This window comes from Trachypithecus francoisi, unplaced genomic scaffold, assembly GCF_009764315.1.
Source record: "Trachypithecus francoisi isolate TF-2019V2 unplaced genomic scaffold, Tfra_2.0 Lachesis_group7, whole genome shotgun sequence".
Taxonomy (NCBI): Eukaryota; Metazoa; Chordata; class Mammalia; order Primates; family Cercopithecidae; genus Trachypithecus; species Trachypithecus francoisi.
Genome location: NW_022681472.1, coordinates 12988681 through 13008389, shown reverse-complemented (window position 1 = coordinate 13008389; position 19709 = coordinate 12988681). Strand labels below are relative to the sequence as shown.

The following is a 19709-nucleotide window of genomic DNA, read 5'->3' as shown; positions in this document are numbered from 1 at the left end:
ACCTCCTAGTTATATTGTGACTTATTACCCCAGTGCTCTTGTTTATCTTAACTGCAGGGTACTAACACTTAGTATCATTTATTTTTTAAAACGTTTTCTGGTTTTTGGACTGGCAATACTCTAATATATTTAGGGTACTCACTCCAGAGCCTAAAGGTGGGTTCACAGCAATTTATAGGGTGAATAGACTGGGGCAGCAATTTGAAATTTTGTACATTCTGTAAACTCTTGAATAAAAAAAGTTACAAATAGAAGGCACATATATTGTAATATGTGTGTGTATATTGATATACACCCATCACACACATACACACTCATATAGAGTCTTCTGGCGGTATCCACAGGGGATTGGTTCTGGGATAGCTCCTTCCTTAAATACCAAAATCTGTGGATGCTCAAGTCCTGGATGTGAAATGGTGTAGTATTTGCATATAATCTATGCACATCCTTCTGTACGCTTTAAATCATCTCTGGATTCCTTGTGATACCTAACACAATGTCCACACATCACTTCAGTTGCCTGGATTCAACATAGTATTCTGTGGGTGGCAAATTCAAATTTTGCTTTTTGGAACTTTGTGGAATATTTTTTCCCAATTGTTTTAGAGCCACAGTTGGTTGAATATATGGATACTGAACTCATAAATACAGAGGGCTGTATATGTACACACATATATACTGTATATGTACACATAAATAACATACATATATGCCTATATTATATATAGGCAATTATAATTCATATATAAGTACTATATATAATGCGTGAGTATGCACATATATATGTATCTATACACACATATTTTTATAGGTATTCTAAGACGTACTAGATTTTGGTCAATTTCACTGACTGATACTAAATCATTTTAAGCATCACTGCTTTGCAATTTTAAGTCAATTATCCCTAGCTTGGGGTGAGAGCAGCATTAAAATTACAGCATCAAAGTATAATTTCTTTGACTGTGTTCTGACCCACAGAGATGATTTGCAGCCTCAAAGTTCCTTCTATATAAGGTCTATGTTACAGTCTATGTTATTATATTGGTGTGTACTCTGGCCCCTCTCAGCATCCTCCCTCTTATAGAGGTAATGCTCAGAGGCTGCTTGTGCGTGTCTACAATGCAGTCCTCAAATCATGTTCCTGTTCCAAAGGTCTGCCTTTCTCTCTTCCAATGCCCGGAACCTAGCCCTCCTGGTCTGGACACACAGCTGTCATTCCCCTCTCTGGCACCTCTTTGATTCGATGACCCACCCCCCCTTGCTCCCTGGCAGTTGATCTCTGTTGCTTCTCGTCTGGTCTAGGTATGGCTGAGGCTGGAATGTGCTGATCATGTGTGATCTTCCTTCATCCTCCTCTCTACCTCCAGCTCTTCCCCAGTTCTCAACCTGTGAGGCTATTCTGCTTTACTGCTGTTCTCTTTTCTTTTTCTTTCTTGCTCTTTATTCCTATCTTCCAAGGCCTGTTCTTCTGCTTCTACATTTCAAAGTCAAGGAACTAGACTGGAAAAGACAGAAGTCTCCTTAGAAAGCAAAGCGGGCAGAGAAGTTAAGGATGTGGATAAAATTTTTTCAGTGAAAATGTTGATGGGAAGGATGAAGCAGCAAACACTCGCACGCAAATACATTTTGTCTGCAGCACACAAACATTTGTGAATATGAAATCCTTTCCCTTCAGTGTATAAACATACACTAGATTCCTACATGTCTACATTTTAAGTTAATGTTTAAATTTGAACCTTCCTAGTAAGGAATAAAGTGAAAAAAAAAAAACAGTATTTCTCAAACTGTAATACATACATGAATCACCTGGGGATCCTGTCAAAAAAAAAAAAAAACACAGATTCCAATTCAATAAGTCAGATGTGGGGCCTGACATTCTGCCTTTCTGACAATCTCCCTAGGGTGCTTATGCTACAGGCTCAAGTCCATGCTTGCAGTAGCAAGGATATACAGAGTTTAGGGATCTGAGATACTTCATAACTTCGAATTTGAAAGATATTTTAAATTGAGGTTTTACAAATTGTATTACGAATTGATACAGTGATACAACACTTTCTTAGTTTAAACGTTGGAAAAGTCCATTGAGTTTCATCCCTGAGTGTCTACCGCATCACAATAAGAGTTCTTAATTAGAAACGGTGGACAAGATTTTGAACTATAGTTTTATGAAAGATAGAGAGAACACATTCACCTCTGTGGTTGTCTTATCCACAGATCTTCTACAAGCAACAAAATAAAACAAGCAAAAGGCACAGAGTGTAATGTCACATGTCACAGTCCCATCGAGGAGGGAGGAGAAAGCTTTTGTATGACACCCAGACGATGAACACTAGTAGGCGTGGCTGGGCCTGGGATGAGGACAGCATGGGAGCCATGTAGTACACCAAGAGAAGCCACGCTTGGAGCCAGGTCAACGCAATGCATGAAAAGACAGGAACAGAGTCTTGGCATCAGTGTCAGGAAGTCCAGGTTAGGAGAAAGACTGAGGCAGAGGAGAGATAAGCTGCATGGGAGTTAAACTTGTCCTGAGAGGTCCTTGCCAGATAAGCACACAAGAGTTGAGGACCCCATCTTGGCATTTAGAAGTCTTCCTCAGGTGAGATTCTAACTGTAATGTGAGGACTCAAACTGGGCAAAAGGAAGATAATACACAGAGGGTGGGCATAGTACCCTGAGGTCTAGCATAGGCAGGGCTGCCTGATGAGAGAAAATGAGAAACTTATGGTGGAATAGAATCTTGCTGTCTTCTGCTTTAAGAACCCACAGACGTATCCATAGAAACCCAGGTTCAGAAGGTACTGTTCACTCCATGTAATTGTACGATTTTGAGCAATTTTCTTAGTATTAACTTCTCTTTTCATTGTGCTGTGGTCCAAGGGTGTGGTTGGTATGATTTTGTGGGGCCTTTTTTTTAAATTTTGAGAATTATTTTATGTCCGATTGTGTGGCTGATTTAGAGTTTTATGTGTCATGTGCAGATTTCAAGAATGCATATTCTCTTGTTGGGGTAGAGAGTTCTGTAGATGTTTGCTAGGTCCATTGAGTCAAGTGTTGAGTTCACATACTGAATATCTCTGTTAGTTTTCTGCCTCAATGATCTGTCTAATACTGTCAGTGGGAGGTTGAAGTCTCCCACTATTATGGTATGGTTATCTGAGTCTCTTCATGTATCCCTAAGAACTTGCTTTATGAACCTGAGTGCTCCTGTGTTGAGTGCATATACATTTAGAATAGTTAGGTCTTCGTGTTGAAGTATCACTATGTAGTGCCCTTCTTTGTCTTTTTTTGATTATTGCTTGTTTAAAGTCTGTTTTGTCTGCAATTAGAATAGCAACTCCTGCTATTTTTTTTGTTTTCCGCTTGCTTGGTAGATTTTTCTCCATCCTTTTACTTTGAGCCTAGGGGTGTTATTGCATGTGAGATGAGTCTTTTGAAGATAGTATACAATTGGATCTTGCTTCTTTATCTAACTTGCCTCTGCGTGTCTTTTAATTGGGGCATTTGGCCCATTTACATTCAAGGTTAATGTTGATATGTGTGGATTTGATCCTGTTATTGTTTTGCCAGCTGATAATCAGGCAAACCTGTTGGTGTGGTTTCTTTATAGTGACAATGGTCTATATACTTAAGTGTGTTTTTGTAGTGGCCAGTAGCGGTCTTTCCTTTCCATATTTGCAATCCCTTCAGGACCTCTTCTAAGTCAGGTTTGGTGGTAATGAATTCTCTTAACATTTGTTTGTCTCAAAAGGATCCTATTTCTCCTTCACTCATAAGCTTGGTTCAGTGGGATGTAAAATTCCTGGTTGGAATTTCTTTTCTTTAAGAAATCTGAATACAGGCCCCCAATCTGTTCTGGCTTGTAGGGTTTCTGCTGAAAGGTCCACTTTTAGTCTGATATAATTTCCTTTAGAGCTGACCTGCTCCTTCTGTCTAGCTGCCTTTAATATTTTTTTCTTCCTCATTTGCCTTGGGGTCTCTGATGATAATGTGTATTGGGGCTTGTCTTTTTGTGTCGTGTATTGTGCAAGGGTTCTCTGAGTTTCCTAAATTTGAATGTTGGCCTCCCTAGCTACATTGTGAGAATTTTAATGGAAAATACCCCAAAATTTGTTTTCCTTGCTGCTTCCTCTCTCTCCCTCTCTTTTAGCAATGCCAATGAGTCATAGATTTGGTCTCTTCAGCTAATTCTATATATCTTGGGGTTTTGTTTATTCTTCATTGTTTTTTCCTTATTTTTGTCTGACTTAGCTATTTTGGAGAGCTGGTCTTTGAGTTCTGGGACTTTTCCTCGGCTTGGTCAATTCTGCTGTTAATACTTGTGATTATATTGTGAAATTCTTGAAGTAATTTTTTTTTAGTTGTGTTAGATCAGCTTGGTTCTTTCTTAAAATGGCCATTTTATCTTTCATCTCCTGCATCATTTTATTTTATTCCTTAAAATCCTTGGATTGGGTTTCAACTTCTCTTGAATCTTTAAGATCTTTGTTCCTATCCATGTTGTGATGAGCCATCTCAGCCCAGTTAAGAACTCTTGCTGAGGGACTAGTGTAGTTGTTTGAAGGAAAGAAGACATTCTAGCTTTTGAGTTTCCAGAGTTCTTGTGCTGGTTCTTTCTCATCTGTGTTGGCTGATGTTCCCCCATTCTTTGAAGCTGCTGTCCTTTGGATGTTTTTTGTTTGTTTGTTTGTTTGCTTTTTGCTTTTATCTTCTTTCACGCCCTTGGGTTTTGATTGTAAGGTGGGTTCAGTTGACTGGTGTGGCTTCTAGAAGATTTCAGGGGGCCAAGGCTCAGTTTAGTAACTCAGGGGTGCTAGTACTGGGTGCCAGCTTTGTTTTCTGGCCCTTCAAGGTCAGGAGCCTACTGCACCGGAGGGTCCAAGGTGTTCCCTGACTACTGGCCACAACACTCCAATGGGTGGTGCCTATTCAAGCACTTCATCAGATTGGTGGCAGTGGGATCTGTGCTAATTCGCTTATGCCAGTAACAGTGGCAGCATGGTGGGGTGCATGCTTCTTGGCTGTGGTGGGGCACTGGCAAGTGTGTGACTGCCGGCTTCTGTGCCACATTTACACAAGTGGTGGTGGTCTTACAGTGCAGGGGGCATGACCACTGGCCTCTGTGTATGCATTTGCACTGGCAGTGGTGTCAGCATAGTGATGAAGTGTTAGTGGATACAACCTACATGCACACATTTGTGCCCGTGGTGGTGGTGGGATGGGACAGGGAGTGAGACCACTGGTGTCCATGCATGCATTTGCACTGGGGGCAGTAATGATACAAGGTGGAGGGACAAGTGCTATTTTAAAAATCACTCACAAACTAAAAATTATTAGTTAAGGGCCATTATTGATAAATGCCGAACTGAATGCTAAGTTTTTAGACTAGACTTGTTCTGCTAGAAATAGGTATAATAAGTTATAAGCACCTCAGTTGGTGAGTCTTTTAGGTGATATTTTAAACATATTTTCCCTTAGAAACTGTCAAAAAGACAAAGGGCCAAAGTATGTAGCGTGATGATTCAGTGAAACACATTGTCTACTCCTTTCTCAAATTTGGAGGTCCCATTATCCTATAAGTTTGCAAGGCCATTATATTAATCACTCTTTCAATATGTGTGCTTTTTGTTGCTCTGAGATGTAGTCCATTTCTAGAAAGTATTTATGTGTCTGCTTCCAACACTGTGAAGTACTATCAGGGGTTCAATTAAGACAGGTAATAAAATGTATTAAGCATTTTAAAATCAAACATTCTATGCCAGATACTACTCTGTCTTGCAAATATGAACTTATCTGATCCTCACAGCAATCTTGTGTCATAGGTGCTATTATCATCTATCTCTTCATAGATGATAGAACCAAGGCATGAAGCCACTAGTCTCCCTTGCAGAGCTGGGCTTGGACCCCAGGAAGTCTGGATACACATTTCCTTCTTTTACCTGCTAGTCTATGCTGCCTTGGTTCCAATATTGAAGATGGAAGCTTTTCAACATTTAGTAGTTCTGTCTTCTGAGTTTATTTTTTAACCTTGGGGGCATGGAATGGAGTTAACCATATGATAGATCTTTGTCTTATGTTTCTGCAGGTACTTCTTTTGTTTGTCTATATTTTGGTTTTCTCCACCCTTATATATTTAAGGTGCCTCTCTCCAATCCATCTCCTATATATCTATGCAGATTCATGTAGATATATCCATGAAAATAGGATATTTGTGTGTGTGTTTAAATTACATAAATTGTGCTGTGCCATGGACCTATTCCTGCTTTTAACCCTCTTTCTTTTCTATTTCAAAAGCTTCTGATCCAGCCATGTTGCTTTAAGTTAAATAATAAGTTCATTATTTCTGACTCTTGCAGAATATGCTATTAACAGTATATATTACACTAATTATCTTTTTCTCCACTGATGAATACCGATGTTGCTTCCAACTCCTTGCTACCATTACCAATGCTACAGATATTAGTCTGTATGTTTCATGGTAGATTTGAATAAGAATCTCTCTAGACTAGACCTAGGGATGAAATTGTTAGATTATATTCATACTTAATTTCTCTAGGTATTTTTAGATTTCTCTTTTGCTGAGCTATAACAGTTTATACTTTCACCTTCAATTCCTAAATATTTTCTTTCCACACATCCTACCCAGCACTTGCTATTATTCAAATCTCTAAATTTTGCCAATATGATAGCTACAAAGGCTAATATATTTATAATAAGATGCTAAACTCACTTAGAATCAGAGACAGACTCTCACCTCACACACTCCTACCATTATTTTCCCAAGAGAACTGCTGCTGAGGTGGTTGTGGGCAGCACTTCAACTGCACGAGGGCAGGGAAGAGGGCAGAGAGCTCTTCTCACCTCCATACACCTCTGAGGCTCTGGGCGACCAGCATAAAGCAGTCATGATGGATCCTATGACATGATAGATGCTCTGATTAAATAAACTCAATGTGGTTTTCAAAAGTCTTAAACTAAGAAAATGTTGTAGCCTTGAACAGATCCGTAAATAAACTTTTTAAAACTCATTTTGAAATATCTCTCAAATTAGAAGTTAAATATTTCAGATATTTAAAAATAATTTAAATATTTTTCCTGTCTTCTTATTGTTCAGTTGTGTTTAGATGTTTTTACCTTTCATATTCAGGTATTTTACGAATTTGAAGTTTCTTTTGGGATGATTTCTGAGGTAGGAATCAACTGTAATACTATATATCAGCCAGTGTTGCCAATACTGTGCTTTTAATAATCCATACTTTCCCAAGTGATTCATGATGACACATCTACTGTATACCAAGTTCTGAGTCTGCTTCTGGAATCACTATCTTCTTCCATTGTTCTACATCTTTCTATGCTTGAACTAACCTTGTTACTCTTATTTCTGAAAAAGGATCTTAATTATTTGTGAAAATTTATTATTTCATGTATTTTTTAGAATTAATAGAAAAGTTCCCTGCAGAATTCCACTGTGATATTTATTCTAATTGATTTAATCCAATTAAATAATTTATGGGGAATTGACAACTTTTATAGTTTCAAGTATCTTATCCATGAAACACATATATACTCTATTAGTTTAGATTTTCCTGTTATGTTCTTCAATAGAATTTGAAAGTTTTTCTCAATAAAGATCCATTTGACTATTACTGATTGTGGAGAAATACTATTGATCCTGCACACAGCACCCATGATGATTTTTTTTTCTTTCTTTTTTTTTTTTGAGGCAGAGTCTCGCTCTGTCACACAGTCTGGAGTGCAGTGGTGTGATCTCGGCTCACTGCAACCTCTGCCTGCTGGGTTCAAGTGATTCTCTTGCCTCAGCCTCCCAAGCAGCTGGGATTACAGGCACATGCCACCACACCCGGCTAATTTTTTGGTAGAGATGGGGTTTCACCGTGTTAGCCAGGATGGTCTTGATCTCCTGACCTCGTGATCCACCCGCCTCGGCCTCCCAAAGTGCTGGGATTACAGGCGTGAGCCACCGTGCCTGGCCAATTATCTTTATTCTATTATTATTCTTTTCTAATCTTTATTCTGCCCATTTTTATATATCTTTTATCTTTGACCACCAGTTACACTGAAACTTATTTAAAATGTTTCTATGGTTTCTTCACTAAAAATGAGGTTTTGGTGTGGTTTTTAGTTCTTAGATTCTGAGTTTAAGAGATTTTGGCCCAAATAAGTTTGCATTTTGAGTGTTTTTTCTATATTTATTAGGATTACCATGTGGTTTTCCTCCCTTAAAAGACTTTTTGTTGTAGTTAAATCATTCTTGAACTCCTGAGATAAGATATAAGTTAGCATGATGTATTTATTTTCATAAATAATTAGTTTGTGCAGTCTATTATTTAACTTTGCATTTATGTGCAATAGTCCAACAATTTTTTTTTCTTAAACTATTCTTACATAGTTTGGGCATCAAGATTGTAATAGTGTCATCAAATGAGTTTGGCAGCTTTCTCTTTTTCCATTTTATGGAATGACTATAATGTAAAGGTGAGTCGTTCCTGGAAAGTTTGGTCCAACTTAGATGAAAAAAAAAAAAAAATCCACCTTTAGTAGTTAGTTTGAGAATGGGACAGGGAGTAAGAGTATGGTGGATAGCTTTTTGACCTACATTTCTGGTTACTGGTTCATTTATTTCCCTATTTTAAGATGTCTATAACATATATAAACACCCCCTTACATGATTATTTTGTTTTTATGTATCTTCTCTTATTCTTTTCTTGAGAACAGACAGAGTGTATCTAAATTATTAGTCTTTTTAAAGAATCCCATTTGTATTATGTTAATTATATCTATTGTTGTATTTTTGTTCTCTTTTTCAATTTTGGACCGTATTTTTTTTTTCTCTTCCTTGTTTTGCTTTATTTAGTTGCTCCTTTTCTGGCCAGTTTTGTTCCTGCCATTCTTTCTTGTTTTCCAAGTTAAGCTATACATTTCCATTCAAATAATTCTCTATTTCTTCACATATAGACCTACGGTGATTTTATTATCATTCAGAGATAAATATTTTTAATTTTTTCATTATAATGCTTCATTAATTCAGTGTTTGTTCTAACTTTTGATTTTGTGATTTTTATGTGTGTTTGAATTTCAGGCACATAGTAAGTTTTTTAGCTTATCATTAATAATGATTTCTATTATTTCTGGATTATCAGAAGACATAGTTATTTGCTATTAATTCTTTTTAATTTACTGTGTTTTCTTTTTGGTTAGTACATACGTGGTTTTTGTGATTGTTTTCTTTGCATCCAAGAAGAATATATAATCTCTGTTTATAGGGTGTAAAATGTTCTCTTTACCTGTTAATTCAAGTACATTAACTTGTTCCCTTCTGTGCCTTTTAAAATTATTTTTATTATTGGTCAATTACTTTTCAAGAGGAATTTATTAAAAATCCCATCTTTTATAAATACATTAAAATTTCCCCTGTAACTCTATCAATTGTTGAAACTATATTTCAGTAAGTGCATAGAGTCTTAAGGTCATAAACTCTGATAGATTGGACTTTTACTAACTTTTAACAGTCTTGTTTTTCTTTACTGATTTTTTTAAGCTTTAAATCTTATTTTGTCTTATGTTAAATTTCTTTCACTGGATATATTTGGGTTCGTATTTCATGGCTATGTTTTTCTCCCCTGTTATTTTTAAACTGCTTCTGACTTTTTGTTTAAATTTGTTCCTATTAAATAAAATCTTGATTTTTTTCATTTGTATTCAATCTGAATCTTTGTGTTTGTGGATTTAAGTTTTTTTTTTTTTTTTTGGTAATAGCTGTCATTTAAAAACAATTTCTACTATTTCATTTTATATTTTTGTTTAAAACATAGCGTCTCTTTCTTCCAGTTTTTAACCTTCAATTGAATCTATAGTTTTATTGTTTTTTTAACATTTCATTAATATTATGGTAATTACCTCACTGCCACATTGTTTATTTTTCTTGACATGTTCAAACCCTTCTCAGTAATTATGCCTTCCTCTCAACTAAGGCAAATTCTTGATAGCATCTTTCTCGTAGTCTCTCCCGCATTCATGTTAAAGTATTTTTAGCATTTTATATACACATGTTTTGATCATTGCCTATTTGAACAATAATGAAAGTCTTAAATTTCTAGTCATCTTATATTTTGTTTCACATTGCTTCTTCTTCTTTCTGAAGAACTTTGCCAAGAGTGCTCTCAGAGAATCTTCGCATGATTAACTGTGTGAGGCTGTGTGTGTGATAATATCTTTATTTTATCCTCACATTTAGATAGTAGCTTAGTTCTTTGCCTTGAATCCTTTGAAATTATTACAACCTTGTTTTCTTCCAGTTAGTGTTGCAGTTGTGAAATCTGATGTTCCTTTGAAGTGACCTCTTATTCCCCCCAAGAAACATTTAGAATTATCTATGTCACTGATTTTCTAAATATTACTCCAATGTGTCTAGTAGCTGATGCTTCTCATTGATCCTGTTCGAGTCTGGGACATTTGAAGTATACATTTCTTAGATATCTGGACCCAACTTGTTAATGCTTTTCTTCTGGAGTTCCCATCAGATATCTATCAATGTGTCCACTCCTCTCCTCCCGTCTTCTGATGTTTCCCTCATGTTTCAAGTCACTTAATCCTTTCATGTTGCCTGCCCGGAGAGTTCCTCAACTGTACCCTCCAGGGAAGTAAAATATTATTTTTTTCTGTACATTCTGCTGCTCAATGCATCATTTGCATTATTTACTTCAACAGTTACATTTTCACACTTAATATCCCCAGTTGAATGCCCTGTTTTTTGTGCACTTGCCACTTGCTTCTAGTGTCCTTTCTTATATCCCCAAAGATATTTATTTATGTTTACTTGAAACTCCTGTTGTATCTGGTAAATTCATTCTGTAACTCCTGCTAGGTTGTTTAGTTTCCTGCCCTTTACAAAACTGGTGCTTCTCAAATGTTGTCATTTGTTTCCCTTTGAGTTTTATCCCTCTTAGAATTCTTTGTTACTCCTGGCTCACAATATGGGTCTGGGAGAAGGAAAACACTCTGAAGTTGCAGCTTGTTCTCTTCCATAGGAGGTTTAGCTTTGGTGCCTCAGGACAGTGGAACCTCTGATCTTGCAATCAGAGCCCCACAAATACTCATTTTCTTCCCTGGGGTCTGCTCCAGACAAACCTCACTAACTCTCCCATGTGCCCCTCTTCACCAGGATGCTATTCTCTGAGACTCTTAATTGACAATGTGTGTATGGAGAGATGGAGAGAGTAGAGGATTCCCAGACGTGACCAGACCTCATGCGTCTCTTGCTTTTGTAGTTTTGTCCTGGGCCAGCTCCGGTGCCTCCTCAAGTGTTTCTCATGAGTGTTCTGTGATATTCAGAATACTTAACCTCTTCACTTCTGTGGCTTTTCCAGGGTGGTTTCAGGGGAAGAAGCCAGCAGTGTGTGCAAGCTTACCATCTTTTCTGGAACTAGAAATCCTTATTGACAGTAGGAGGAAATTCCTGAGATAACATCTATTATTTATTTATGATTGAGAGTAATGAAATTATTTATTTATGATTGAGAGTAATTTAGCACTAGTGAAATCAGGAGATACAGGTGCAATTTTCAGCACTACATCTTATTGTCTCTGTGTCCCTGTACCTTTAACTTCTCTAAGTTTCAGTTCGGTCATTTGCGAGTTGGGAAAAGAAAATTGACACACTGCTTTACTCATCAGATACTGTGTATCAGGCACTAATATGAGGCCCACACTACTTCATAAGACTTCTTGGAGAAGCAAAGGAGATAATAAGTAAAAAAGCTAGGAATATCAAAGTACACCATACTGAAGAGGGAAAACTGCATGAAGTTTAAGGACTGGGACTCTGTAGTGAGAAAGATGTGAGTTTAAATCTTGTTTTTGTCACTTTGCTCTGTTATTTTGAGGATGTTATATAATTTCTCTGAGCATTAGTTTGATGAGTTGTAAAATAGAAATAACATCTACATCAAAAGATCTCTGTGGGTTGAAAAGAGGCAATCTGGTGGAGCACTCAGTGGTTACTCAATGCCTGACATCGATTCTGCATTTGATAAACATTAGCTATTATTAGTGAATATATTTTCTCCTTCCTGGAATGGCAACATTCTGGTAGCTTTAATCACTTCTCAAAGGAAATTAAAGGGACATTGACCTTAGATAATTTGATATTGCAGAATCTAAATCTAGCCGGTCCATTATTAAATATTGAAGAATTATGATCATACTTTTGCCTTAAGAGCATGTCTTAAATTGTTGAGTAATCAATATTGTGGTCTTTGAAGCAAAAGCTAACACTTGTGAATCACTGTTCAGAGACTTAGTCTTGGGTAGCACTGCAGTGTTTTGAAAAGAAAATGTTTTCAATAATAACAATTCAAAACTTGAGAAAAATGTGTATGGATTAGACTAGCTACATAGGGTGAAGAGAAGGGTAAGGGTGAAAATGAAGAAAGATAGAGGCTACAGATGGGAGATCAAGAATGCCAGAAGACATGAGTCCCCAGTGATTCCAATATGGATCATGACTGAAGCTGTGGAAATGGGGAGTTTTATTCTAGAATAGTGTTAATCTCTGTTGTCCATACTGTTGTTAGTAGCGGCATTAGCCATTAAACAGTTGAAATATGGTTAGAGTGGTGGAGCTGGTTAAATTTTATTTATTTTTAATTGATTTCCATTGAAATTGAAATAGCCACATGTGGTTAATGGCTACTGCATTGCACGATGCAGTGCTAGGAAAGGAAATTGGCAGAAATTATGTCAAATTAAAAGTGGGTAATGAAGGAGTGAGAAAAACAGGTCTCCACAAAGACCCTCAAGGGAAGACTTTAGGGAGCCAAGGGTCTACGGATATTCTCTGATTCCTTCAGGGGTCTTTAGACAACCATCTGTCACCACCACATTCAAGACCCTCTGCCTTCTGTAACCTTGTCATCACCTTGCAATGCTTGTTAATGTTTTTCCCTTGTAATAACTATAGCCCTATGCTCAGAGCCCAGGGGAGTAGCACACCATATGGCATGGAGTTCTCCCAAGGCCGGGAGAGAGACATTGATGCCAGAGCACAGAGATCAGTATTCGTAGCATCAAAGAGTTTCCTTTTGTACACACAGCACATACCACCCAGTACATGGCATGCAAAGGGCAAAAAGCTGCCTCGTGACGCAGCAACCTGATCTCCGTGGACTGAGTCATAGATAGCTAGAGCCTGTAATTTGCTAAAAAGAAACTTTAGCTCCATTTCTTGTGTGTTTGGGCAAGATGTGTATTTAGATATGGGCAATATTTGTGTGTGTGTGGTAAAAAACAAATAGTACAGCACTGTAATAGCATGTTTAAAGAAAGGGAAAGAGATACTTTCTCTTTTAGAAGTAAAAAATTTGAAGATGACCTCATGCTTGTTTTGGCTTGTGTCTTCTCAGCCTTTCCCAGGATGTCTAGAGCTGTTCTGAGGCTTATGGCCTGAGCTTCCCAAGTGTACCCAGCATGTAGAGTATTCTTGCAGGAGCATTCTCTAACTCACCTGAGCATGGGACAGGGTGTCTGGGCTCCCTTTAGGCCACCATTATTGAAGCGATGTGATGAAGAGGTCTTTTTTAAGCATCAGATATGTAGTGCGTTAGAGCTCTCCTGGGACAATTCTGACTGTACCAGAGAAATCAGAAAATGAGGGTTAGAGAGAGATTGATATGTGGATGGAGAACCTTCTTTGCAGTTCACAGGGAGAACCCCAAAGACAAGAACAATTAGCAGATGGCCTTTGCTGGGTCTAGGTAGGAGAGGGGAGAGGGGATGCTTCCATTGCTAAGGTGCATTGCATTGTGCCAACAGCTTTCAGCAGCTGGAAAATTTCAGTGGCTTCAGAGAGGCATAATGTGTCTTTTGTGGTTATGATAAAAAGCATTTCCCCCCATCTAGTGAGTGATGCTTGGTTATTTACAACGTATTATGAAGCTGCATATCACAATTTATAGGAATATAAAAAGTTGCTATTCAATGTATTATTGGTCTAAGTCCTAAATTAATACAAAGTTCATAAAGAAAAAAATAATCTCACGAGGAAAAAATTCACTTTTCACTATTGAACCAATAATATATTTAGACCTGTGATCTTCATCATTATTTATGTACAGTCTGGGGCAGACTTCTATGTTATACAAAATATTGGCAGGAATAAAAAATAGACAATGATTTCAAATAAAATGTATTTTTCTTCACCAAATGAATTTTAGGGATGATCACACATCCAACTCTAGCTACCCTACATACACACAAACACGTACAATTGGCATGACAGGAGCTTGGCGCAGAGCATTTGAGTTTTTCCTCCACTGTATGATACTTTGGTGGCTCCTCTAGTTCAAACTTGATTGACTCCTGTTTTGTAAGTGTTTGATTTTTTTTGCTGTTATGGCTGCTATAACATAAATGAATCCAATCTATCCGTTTGCTCAAAAACCCTTTATTAGGAATCTATTATTCACTCAAGGTCCAGGTAAGCAGATAAGTAATTGAGTATTAATTCTGCACAAAGTGGAAACTGCTACTGTGACACACTCTTAGGCACTGTGCATCTCATCCTTCAAATGCCTAACAACAAAAAAATGCTCCAAAAATAGTAAATTACAGTGTACTCTTGTTCTTTTGGGATGCTATAAATAACGTCTTAAGGGATAACCCAAGCACAATACAAAACTTTTAAACTGTGACCTTTTGATGTGGACTGCTGCTCCACAGAGTATACTTTTTAAAAGCACAGATTTTAGATCTGCACAGCTGCATGCAAAGATTTACTTTTCAGTGGTTTTCTCCCTTGGCTTAAAAAAAGTTCCCCCTCTTCCAGGACATCCTCCTTTATCTCCTGTGGCTCCATTATCTCCTGTGAGAGCATATTGCTATGATTCCTTTATTGCTCATTGAGTGTATATGAATGCGACATCCTTAGTATTATTGCAAACGGGCATTAACTCTTGCGCTGATGGCTCAGCTTCCCCATGTGTGTGAGTGTTCGCTGCCAACTGAATTGAATGCCCTCTCGGGACAGATAACACTAACCCCAGCTGCCATCACACCGCTCTGGGACAGTGCAATAGGAGCCAGGCATCACGGTGGAGTCCTCCACATGCACATGTCTCTCATGCACCCCTCATACCGGCCCTGGGGAGGATCCAGGGGTAGCTGGTACTGAAGGCGGCTGTGCAGCCTGCAACAATTTGCTTCAGGAAGGTGTTTGAATTGAACAATCTGTTCTTTCTTTTTAAAGGGCAGTTTTCAGAACATTTGGTTTATTTTTGGTTTGTCATGAAGACACAATGTATTTTCCTGGAAGAAATTCCTCTGTTTCTAATCAAAATCTGCTTCTGACTACCGGACTTGCCTGTCCATTCAAGACCCCACAACCATTGTTTTCAGCTAGGTTCCCCTGTGTTCCCACCAAGAAAACTAAATCATCACTTCTACATGGTTTTTCCTACTGACCGACACAGAACTAACACAACTGAATACACTGGATTGCCCCCAGCTGTTGAAAAAGGGATCGTCTTAAAAATGTTTTTGCTTTTACGTAGTATGCCCCTCCCTCCCTCCCTCCTTCCTTCCCTCCCTCCCTCCTTTCCTCCCTTCCTTCTTTCCTTCCTTCCTTCCTTTTGCTTTCTTTCTTTCTGTTTAGAAACAGAGACTAAAACAGAGGCTAGATCAGTTCTTTCTTAACTGTTAAAAAGAGAAAAGCACCCTCAGGGAATGAGATTCAAGCAACAGCTTCACACTCCCGAATCTATTAGCACTCAGACACGCCATCAAAACTCCTCTTCAGAAGCTCTTTAGGGAGGCAGAAAAGGAGGGTGAAACAAAATAGGGGAGTTTTTCAAATGCCAGCATTTGAAAAGAACAGTGAGAGTGAGAAAGAGCTGCCGGCAGAAGGCATGTGTGTGTGTGTGTTGTGTATGTGCATGTGTGTACCCGTGTGTGCTTGTGTGTTTGCTGGGAGTTTGGGGGAATGGGGCTGAGAGTAGGAAAACACAGTGACATAAATCAGGCTTGTGCTGAGTTCCCTGCTTTTTTATTGGTTTGTTCCCTGCGGTGCTTTCACTAAAACTGCTTCCTCTTTCACTGCGCTCATTTTGTTCCCAGTCCAGGAGGTCTTAGGATATTGGGAAGATGCCAAACATCTGGGGTTTGTGAGGAAGAGGGAGGAATCTCCATGCTTGACTAACTTAATCTTCATGTGTCCAAGGGGAGGCTCAGCATCATGCGACCCAAGGGGTCTGTAGTCTGTCTGCTTGGCAGACACCTGTTGAGCGCTATAGAATCATGCAGGATGCTCCAGCTGTGTAATCAAGAGATAGGTAAGAGGCAGCCAAGTTTATAACATTTGCACAACAACTAGGGTTACAATAATTATGCCATAACCAAGTATGTAATTTTTTTGAGACAGGGCAACTCTACTATTTTAATCTTTCATATGTAATTACCCCATGCATTATTATTAAATCTCTCACTGTCAGAGCGTTTACCCTGTGCCAGGCCCTGAGATGAGTACTTTACATATATTAGCTCTTCTAATCCTCACAATAACTCAATAGGTAATTAATATGTTGTCATTTATTTTATGTGAATAAGAAAATGGATTCATAGAAGCTATGTTGTTTACTCAGTATTGCCTAACGAGAAAATAGTATTCCTAATAGTTAATCTGCATTTTTCTGATTTAAGACTCCTGGATAACATTTGCCGAGGAGTGTTTTACTTCCAATTATATGGTAGATTAAAAAAAAAAAAAAAGACTCCTGGATAAAGATTATTTTTGACATTTCAATTGATTATTGCAAAGGTTAATGCAAATAATGTAACCAATAATGAAGCACTGGAATCTCCTGTTTCTGTTCCCTGATGAAATGAACAGAACCAATTAAAATACTGGTTTTAATTTTCTACACTTTCTTTCTTTTCCTATGTGTTCTCTTCAGTAGTTAAAAAAAGAGTTTTTTATCAAAGACAAATTTTTAAATCAATAAATTTAAGACTCCATACTTGCTACAAATAGGTAGGAAAAAGTTAGGCATTAGGTTACAATTTATTAACCATGGCTGTGAAAATGTTGCTTGGGCCAAGCACATTTCTTTCTTCTGAATTCTAAGAGGTTGAGCATAATTTCTATGAATTACTTAGTATTTTTATGTATGTCATTCAGTTATCTATTTCTATGTAAGAAACTGCTCCAAAACTTAATAGCTTAAAACAATACTGTTTTATTTTATCTCACAGGTTATGTGGGTCAAGAATTCAGAAATAGCTCAGCTGAATGGCTCAAGTAATATCAACTGTAATCATCGGGTTTTTAGCTGTTGTTTGGGATGGTTGAGAGAAGCGCTGTCCAATGATGCAAACACATATATATAGAGAGAGAAAGAGTAATTTTAAATTTTCTAATAGCCAAATATAAAAATTGTAAGTGGAATTATTTTAATAGCCTATTTTGTTTAATACAATATATCTAAAATATTATTTAAACATAATATAAAATTCTTAATGAGATTTTAAAACATATTTTTAGAAATCTAATATGTGGCCGGGCACGGTGGCTCACACCTGTAATCCCAGCACTTTGGGAGACCGAGGCGGGCGGATCACTTGAGGTCCGGAGTTCAAGACCAGCCTGACCAACACAGAGAAACCCCGTCTCTACTAAAAATACAAAATTGGCCGGGTGTGGTGGCACATGCCTGTAATCCCAGCTACTTGGGAGGTTGAGGCAGGAGAATCACTTGAACCTGGAAGGCAGAGGTTGTAGTGAGCTGAGATGGTGCCATTGCACTCCAACCTGGGCAACAAGAGCAAAACTCCATTTCAAAGAAAGAAAAAAAAAGAAAAAGAAAAAAAAAAAAGAAATCCAGTATCTATTTTACTCTTATAGCACATCTCAATTTAAGCTACTCACATTTTGAGTGCTCTGTAGTCATATGTGGCCGAAGGCTATTGGATAGCACAAGTTGCTGAGGCTCCAAGATATCCTCACTCTCATACTTGCCACCCTGCTGGAGCTGGCTGGAAGGTTGGGCTCAACTAAGCCCCTGTCCTCTTCCAAGTATTTTTAGTTTCTATGTGATCTCTCACATAGGAATAGTCAGCCTTCTTCTAAAACAGTTCAGGGCTCCAAGCGACTGAGCTGAAAGCTGCCAATCCTTTTAAAGGGTAAGTCCTGAACTGGTATGGCATCATTTCCTCTGTAATATCTTCAACAAAACAGTCACAGGTCAGCCTAGATTCAAGGGGATGAAAAACTGATCCGTTCCTCAATGGAAGGATGGTCAAAGATGTGTTGCTATCTTTAAAATGCCAGAAAAACATATTAGTTTATGTCAAAATAGGATACAGACTGAATATCCCTTACCCTAAATGCTTGGGACCAGAAGTGTTTCAGATTTCAGATGTTTTTTCAGATTTTGAAATATTTGCATTATACTTACCAGTTAAACATCCTTAATCTGAAAATCCAAAATCTGACCTGTTTCATTGAGCATTTACTTTGAGTATCAAGTACACACTGAAAATATTATGGATTTTGGATCATTTAGGATTTCAGATTTTCAAATGAGAGCTGCTCAACCTGTACAATAAAGTTGCACATTTTAAAGTCCATTTATATAGATTATAAACTACTGAGATACAGTATATAATGCAAGTGAAAGTAATCAGGAATGGGAAACCAAATATCGTATGTTTTCACTCATAAGTGGGAGCTAAGCTATGAGGATGCAAAGGCATATGAATGATACAAGACTGGGGGAAAGGGTGGGAGGCGGGTGAGGGCTAAAAGACTACACACGGGGTACAGTGTACACTACTCGGGTGATGGGTGCACCAAAATCTCAGTAATCACCACTAAAACATTTACTCATGTATTCAAATACCACCTCTTCCCCAAAAGCCTGTGGAAATAATTTCTTTTTTTAAAAAAAAAAGAAAACCAGTATACATTGCACATAGGAAAACTAAATGTTATTTGTAAAACTGTTAAAGAAGGTGAAACAATGTGTGTAAATTTGGCAGATGCTGGAATATTCTAGTAATACATGAATCATTTATGGATGATAAATATATATGCATTTATAACCTAAACATCTATAATTGATATAGTTTATTTTATATTAGATTCTTAGTGAACAACACAACATCTAATACCAAATTATTAACATTGTTCTTACAATAAAATTTTAAAAAATTATTTTTCTGCCATGTTTCCTAATGCTACCAATATATAATGGTGAAAATGTCCTATTTTATTCTATTTGGGCTTTTTTTAGAAACTGTTTTGCAATGGAGTTCCTGCCAGTGACTTTAAACCTTGTTTGGATAACTATTTAGCAAACTGGAGACTTCTACTTGTTTGCAAATCATCTGCTTGAAATATCAAAGAGGAGACCACAGCAATTATGAAACTAACAGAATCTTAGGGACTTGTTTTTAATATTTTTCCCCAGATATTTGGATAGGTGAGATGGAAATCTCACATATTGAAATCACTTATTTATAAGTGCTAACTACACAAAATGAAATCAAAGCACAGTGAATAAGGAATTCAAGGAACTGTTGTCCTGAGGTAGTAATATCTTGAGATTCTGAAATATATTATTTCTGTCACTAAGCTAGAGAATGGTAATTGAGCTAGACTAATTTAACATTGCTGTGGAAAGTCTCTGACTGTTCTCTTAAAG

At 37.5% G+C, this 19709-nt stretch overlaps 1 long non-coding RNA gene across 1 annotated transcript; it reads right to left on the bottom strand.

Moving 5' to 3' along the window:
- Nucleotides 1-16038: 16038 nt before the first annotated feature.
- Nucleotides 16039-18133, bottom strand: LOC117079483. The gene is made up of 2 exons (XR_004435472.1): nt 17933-18133; nt 16039-16321 (listed from the first exon to the last, which is right to left on the bottom strand). It is a non-coding gene; the product is annotated as an uncharacterized LOC117079483 (long non-coding RNA).
- Between the last annotated feature and the right edge of the window lie 1576 nt (nt 18134-19709).